Source organism: Eleutherodactylus coqui, chromosome 2, assembly GCF_035609145.1.
Source record: "Eleutherodactylus coqui strain aEleCoq1 chromosome 2, aEleCoq1.hap1, whole genome shotgun sequence".
Taxonomy (NCBI): Eukaryota; Metazoa; Chordata; class Amphibia; order Anura; family Eleutherodactylidae; genus Eleutherodactylus; species Eleutherodactylus coqui.
The window spans coordinates 7,700,296-7,708,153 of NC_089838.1; positions in this window are offsets into that span (position 1 = coordinate 7,700,296).

The following is a 7,858-nucleotide window of genomic DNA, read 5'->3' on the forward strand; positions in this document are numbered from 1 at the left end:
CAACCCTGTCATGCAGGGCCTTCTCTCATGGGCCCTTACAGGGCCCGATCCGGCCCGTGCTTTATTCCTCCAAGCACTTAACAGTAGCAAGGTTTCCACCATAAGGTCTTTGTCAAGCATACACATACATACAAGCGTCTCATATGAATAGTGATACAAATTACCATCAGTCATATATGCGTCTCCCAAGATAAAGAGCCAATAGCCTTCCATCATCACTGGTCAGCCTTCATCACAGCGTACAGACCCGTCATGGGTCACAGGCGCGGGGACATAGTCTCCAATATATAAATAACAATCAAAGAACATCATCTATGTGCCCCAAGTAATAAATGTGTAGATATATTCACCCAAACGACAAATAGAGTCGTGGACAACCATCAGTTCATCCACACAATGTGAAGCTTCAGAGAAAGGTCATCCAAATGGAAACTGATGTATAATAAAAGGGAGGATATCCCAACCAGCCTGCAGGAACAGGAGCATATCTGCCCCCATACAGTAGATTCCACATAGATTCGTACCTGCGTGGGGACCATAACACCGGCCAACAAAGGTTATGCTGCATTTATATGGACACTTGTTGTAGTATAATTTGCCGATTTCACATCTGCTGTTAGTTTTTTACTGTAAGCTTTAAGTTTTTTTGCAATTTAGCATTTACATTTTTCACTTTAAGGCATTCTCGACACAATTAAGTACCTGGTACATGGGGAAATAACAACCTTAGATGATATGATGCAAATGTATTTATCCTTTACAAAACCTGTAGGGTAATGAATAGAGATGAGCGAACCTACTCGGTCACGCCGCTTTTTCGCCCAAATACCGCGATTTTCGAGTACTTCCGTACTCGGGCGAAAAAATTGGGAGGGCGCCGTGGGTGAGTGGGGGGTTGCAGTGGGGAGTGGGGGGGAGAGGGAGAGAGAGAGGGCTCCCCCCTGTTCCCCGCTGCTACCCCCTGCGCCGCCACGCCTCCCTCCGCCCCCCGGCGCCCCCCAAATCTTTTCACCCGAGTACTGAAGTACTCGAAAATCGCGGTGCTCGATCGAATAATTACTCGAAACGAGTACGTTCGCTCATCTCTAGTAATGAACAACAGCTTTCTGACGGCCAATACAGTCGGCACTAGTTCTAGTGCAGCAGATATTTACGTTTATGCACTTGCCCAGGGCAATCACGTTTTATGGACCAGCAGTAGTCTGCCATCATGTTCTTATCCCATCATCCTTGATATCTTTCCTCCATTGTACACAAGTCCTGATGGAAGCGTTCTCCCTGCTCATCACTAACATCCCCAAGGTTTTCTGGGAACTGATCAAGATGACTGTTAACCCCTTAGTGACCAAGCCTGTTTGCGCCTTAATGACCAGGCCAAATTTTGCAAATCTGACAAGTGTCACTTTAACATGGAAAAACACCAGAAAAGTTTTGCATATCCAAGCGATTCTGACATTGTTTTTTCGCCACATGTTGTACTTCATTTAGGCGGAAAAAATAGACCGATAGAAATTGTGTTTATTTATTAAAAGCGCCAAAATTGGAAAAATTTTGAAAAAATCGTCATTTTTTCACATTTCCAACTGCAATATCTTAAATATGTGCAAACATAATATAGAAATTTTTGCTAAGATTTATATTTCCACCCGTTTACTTTATTTTGGGCGCACATTGGAAAAACTTTCGTTTTTTTTTAACTATTTAGGAGACGTACAAATTTAACATTACTTTTTAGCATTTTGAGGAACACTTTGTTTTCCTATACCAAGCCGAGATTGGAAAGGCTCATGAGTGTCAGAATAATAGATACCCCCCCAAATGACCTCATTTTAAAAACTACACCCCTTAATGTATTCACTGAGGGGTGTCATGAGTATTTTGACCCCACAGTTTTTTTTCAGGAATTAATTCAATTTAGAGGAGAAAAAGTAAAATTTCATATTTTTGCAAATCTGTCATTTTAAAGACATATTTTTTTCCTATAGTTTACATGAAAATCAGGATTTACACCCCAAAATGGATACCCCTATTTCTCCCGTGTTCAGAAATATACCCATTGTGGCCCTATTGTTATATCTGAGTCCACAACGGGGCCCAAAATGAAAGGAGTAGTCAGTGTCTTTCAAAACAGAAATTTTGCTTGAAGTCCTTTTAGGCCCCATAGCACACATGTAGAGTTCTTGAGCACCCAAAACCATAGAAAACCCCCACAAATGACCCCATTTTGAAAACTAGACACCTTAAGGAATTTATCTAGGGGTGTACTGCATATTTTGACCCCACAGTTTTTGAATGAATTCAAACCAAGCAAAAGGAAAAAATTGTGATTTTCGTTTTTTCGGCAATTCTGTCATTTTAAAAACAGCTTTTTTTGTACAGCACACATATGAAGGAAGACTTGCACCCAAAAATGGATACCCCTGTTTGTCCCGTGTTCAGAGACATACCCATTGTGGCCCTACTCTTATGTCTGGATACACAACGGAGCCCAAAATGAAAGGAGCGACCGGTGGCTTTCGGAACACAAATTTTGCTTGAAGTCCTTTTAGGCCCCATTGCCCACTTGTAGAGTTCTTGAGTGCCCAAAACCATAGAGAACCCCCACAAATGACCCCATTTTGAAAACTAGACTCCTTAACGAATTTATCTAGGGGTGTACTGCGCATTTTGACCCCACAGTTTTTGAATAAATTCAAGCAAAGCAAAAGGAAAAAATTTGGATTTTTGTTTTTTTGGCAATTCTGTCATTTTAAAAACAGCTTTTTTTGTACAGCACACATATGAAGGAAGACTTACACCCCAAAATGGATACCCCTGTTTGTGCTGTTTTCAGAAATATACCCATTGTGGCCCTAATCTTATGTCCGCATGCACAACGGGGCCCAAAATAAAAGGAGTAATCGGTGGCTTTCAGAACATAGATTTTGCTTGAAGTCCTTTTAGGCCCCATTGCCCACTTGTAGAGTTCTTGAGCGCCCAAAACCATATAGAACCCCCACAAATGACCACATTTTGAAAACTAGACCCCTTAACGAATTTATCTAGGGATGTACTGCATATTTTGACCCCACAGTTTTTGAATAAATTTAAGCAAAGCAAAAGGAAAAAAATAGGATTTTCATTTTTTGGGCTATTGTGTCAATTTAAAAACAGTTTTTTTTGTACAGCACACATATAAATTAAGGCTTTCACCCCAAAATGGATACCCCTGTTTGTCCCGTGTTCAGAAACATACCCATTGTGGCCCTAATAGACTTACAGGACCCATGGCTAGGCCTACAATGAAAGGAATACCCGTTGGATTTCAGGGTACCACTGAATAAATTTCAGGCCCCATTGCCCACTTGTAGAGCCATTGAGCGGCCAAAACTATAAAGAACCCCCTCAAATGACCCCATTTTGAAAACTAGACCCCTTAACGAATTCATCTAGGGGTGTAATGCGTATTTTGACCCCACAGTATTTGAATGAATCTAAGCAAAGCAGAAGGAAAAAGTTACGATTTTCAATTTTTTTGGCAATTTTTTCAATTTAAAAACAGTTTTTTTGTACAGTGCACATAGGAATGAAGACGTTCACCCCAAAATGGATACCCCCGTTTGTCCCGAGTTCAGAAACATACCCATTGTGGCCCTAATCTACTTACAGGACGCATGGCAAGGCCTATAAAGGATGGAACACCTGTTGGATTTTAGGGCACAACTGAATAAATTCCAGGCCCCATTGCTTATTTGTACAGAATAAAGATTGACTCCCTAAAAATTCCCCCCTCCCCCTCCGCGCCCTTTTTGGCGTTCGCAAATCTTAGATAAAAGTAAAAATGTGAACTGTGTAGTATTTCCGAAGACAGGGGTAATTACGGAGGCTGGTTGGAATGGGCCCATGGGGCAATAAAACCGGGTATCCCCCCCCCCCTCCTCTCATGCTTTTTGGGGGTATTTCATGACCTCAGTGGTGGGTATGGGGTGTAAAAAGTGGCGTTCCGTGAGTCTCCGTAAGCTTGATGAGGTGCGGCGGTCTCACACAGAAGGCGCTCAACAAGCTGCTCCTGGAACTGCAGGAAAGCGAGCGTTCCCGGGGCTTCTTGTAAAATACGTATTACAGGTAGCGGTCTGAATAACGCCGGGCTCACGCGGGTGCAGGCGGAATCCGCTTGCGGAGGCCCACAGCGGATCCCATCTGTGAGCCCGGCTGTGACCCTGCGTACGGCTGCGTAATGTACTGCGCATAACTGCGTACTCACACAGGCGGTCATGCACAGTACACCTTTGTTTGTATTTCCCGCACCATCGCTTAGCGATGACGCGGGTACCCGCAGCCCGTATACAATGTAGTTGCGTATGGACTGCGGGTATATCCACCACCATGGAGCACAATGGGCTCTATGTTGCCGATATCCGCAGTAAAATAGAACCTGCTGCGTTCTCTTTTCTGCGAGTGGATTACGCAATTCTGACCCGCTAATGTGAGCGGAATTGTGTAATCCAATGCGATTGATCTGCGTATTACCACGGATCAGACGCATGCGGAATCCGTCATTCCTATCCGGTCATGTGAGACCGGCCTAAGGTAGATCGCTACCTTTTTATCACGTGACCGGGGACTGCTCAACGAGGCCACCCGTCACTGCTCCAGGCTCTCTGTGACCGTTGGTCGCTGGGAGCAAGGAGATTTTAAGTTTCCTGGGCTCCCCGTCTCCTGCGCATGTGTCCGGCTTTTTGCCGGCAATCGCATGTGCAGAATCCTGGAAGGTCCACGGAGGAAGATCGCGTCGGGATTCAAATACGCAGGCCTCCGGTAAAAAGATTCATCTCCTCTCACCGATCGCATCAGTGAGGGGAGATGAAACTTCAAATTTTTTTTTTTACTTTTACGTGATCGCCATTATTGGATAATAGCGAACACGTGACCAGGAACCGCTCACCGCGGACCCCCATTAAATCTCCATGCTCTTGGCTACGTTTTGTAGCCAGGAGCAGGGAGAATTTAAATTATCCTGGCAATCCACAGCTTTTGCGCATGCGCCCGCCATTTTGGCGACGGGCGCGTGTGCAGAAGCTGTGGTAAGGTCCGCGGATAAATCTGGGGGCCTTAGGTACGTACTTTCATCCTCCCTCACGGATATGATCCATGAGGGGAGATGAAACGTACGCTTTTTAAACTTTTAAAAACTTTTTTTTCCTTTTTTTTTTTTTAACTTTTTTACACTTTTTTCTCACTTTACATGATCACTGTCATCCATTGGAGCCAGAAGCAGAGGGATTTTAAATTTCCCGGGGCTCGAGCCCGTCTGTTCACGCGCCCGATGTCAATCATCGGGCGCGCATGCGCAGACGGGGATTCGGGTCCCGGGACATCGGGACACCGCTGAGGACTGGGGGTGAGTATTTTCACCTCCCCTCATGGATCCGATCCATGAGGGGAGGTGAAACTGACTTTTTTAAAACTTTTTTTTAACTTTTTCGCGATCGCCGCTAACCATTGGATAACGGCGATCGCGGTACCGGGGACCGCTCACCGCAGTCCCCGCTGACATCTCCTGCCTCCCGGCTACCTACAGGAGCCGGGAGCCAGGAGATTTTAAATCTCCCGCGCCGCCGGGCCTTCTGCGCATGCGGCTGACGTAATGCCGCCTGGCGCGCATGCGCAGAAGACCGGCTTCGGGCCCCGGAGCGGCAGGAGAGCGGGGAGCAGCGTGCCAGACCTCGGTGAGTAATTTCAGCTGCTCCGATGGATCCGATCCATCAGAGCAGCTGAATCTTTAACTTTTATGTACTTTTATTTACTTTTTTTGCGATCGGCGCTATCCATTGCATAGCGCCGATCGCAATGCCGGGGGGGGGGCTCCGAACAGCCCGGGATGACAGCTCCATGCTGTCAGCTACCTGCAGGCACCGACAGCATGGAGCTGTCACGTCCACAGCCCGAGGGGCACTATTCTCTGCAGGAAGCATGTTTTTACGTCCTCAGAGAATAGAGCCCACTTCGGGAGGACGTAAAAACACTATGGGCTGGTCGTTAAGGGGTTAAGGAAATGCAGCTTAACCCCCATGTTGCATCCGAGTTCACGAAAGGCCATTAACATTTTTATAACAAGTTCCTCATAATTCTCAGCTTTTTTGTTACCAAGAAACTTTTTAGTAACTTCTACAAAGACGTCCATGCTGCCTGCTCCTTCCTATTCATCTGCTTGACAAATTTGTCATCACATAAAAAAACACGAATTTGAGGACCGTTGAACACTCAAAAGATAAAGCTGGAAGTACAGAAACAATATACTGGAGACAATCGCCATATGTATCCAATGCTCCCACAAACTGCTTCATCAGGCCAAGCTTGTGTGGAGTGGGGGGGGGGGGGGGGAATGATTCTGTCTCGGCTGACGATAGGTTCGTTCACAATGTTAGCTTTTCCTATTCTAAGGTTTCCCTATATGGCCGCTTCTTCTGTACCCGGTGTTTTGCTCGAGCTCTGCTATCCCACATACATATGTAGCACGGATACTTGGGAAAATCTTTTTGTTGCTCAAGAAGAAAGTTACCCATTTTCAGCTCCCCACAAATGATCCGGTTGGGCTCATGATATTTCAGTAGATCAGCTCCTCTCCTGACATCATTGTACTCTTCTCGCAAATTCACAGAGTGTCCAACTGGAACTGGACCGTAGACGTTACCATTGTGCAAGAGAACACACTTTAAGCTACGCTTGGAGCTATCAAGAATAATCCCCATTCTGTCGCACTGTGCGGGCTTATCCCTAATTCATGGAGAAGGCCTGGAATATCGGGGCAAAAAACAAAATCCTTTTCCTCTGAAAACAATAAAATCTTGCTCTCTCTTTCGGAAGTCAGAAACTGTTGCTGAGCGATGTAGCAAATGTTTCTCCGGGAGTCTTGAGGCTAACAGCTCTGACAATGGCTTGGAGAGGCCCAAATCACGCACTAAAAAATAATTAAATGGGAAAGCATAGATTTTCCGACTAAAATCAAAAATAACAAATTGCAAGTATACTTTAGCATCCACAGAAGAACTGCCGACAGATTTGAAATCAACATTGAAAATGCACCCAGAAACAGTTAAAAAATCTCATGAACAGAAAATTCCGAAAAATGTGTTGGCCTTATTGTTCAGTGTAAATGCATGCCACGACTGAATGATGAATGAGGATTCATTCGCTCTTTGTTTGTTGTTCAGTTTATGTCTGCAGAAAACAATGATGGATCATTCTGTGTAGGGGCCGGAAGGATCCCTGGCCGCTCCACCTCCATTCACTAGTGATGAAGTAGAAGCACCAATCATGAAAGGGCTGGGAGCTCTAATAAAGTGGCCATCAGTGTATGTCGTTAGTGTCACGGACTTGCCAATCTTTCGGTGACATTATTCTAGGATTTTGCAGATAATATTGTATTTTTTCCTTATTTCCAGGTGAAACTGGAGAGTAACTTCGCATCCATCATTTTTGCCATTTTAGTCTTGGAAGGACTTGGACGCTCTCTGGACCCAGACATTGATATACTGGAGGCAGCCAAACCTCTGCTGCTAAAGAGTGCTGCGTCTCTGATCTAGAACCTGGCAGGGCGCTAGAGATGCCCCAGATAGCAGAAATTCCTTATACCCTCAGTAGAGATGGTGGCAACGCCTGTTCAGGAGAGAAATCATATAGGAGGTCCCAGAATACCGTCTTCTCCAATGAAAAACTTTTATAAAAAAAAAAAAAAAAAGAAACAAAGGGAACGGAGGACAAGTGAGGAGCTAATCAGTTGTAGCAAGTCCAAAAGACAACTGATGGAGTGAACAATGCTCTGTAGGTAATGATCTCACCTGACGGGGCTGCACTAACATGTGCACAACTACATGAA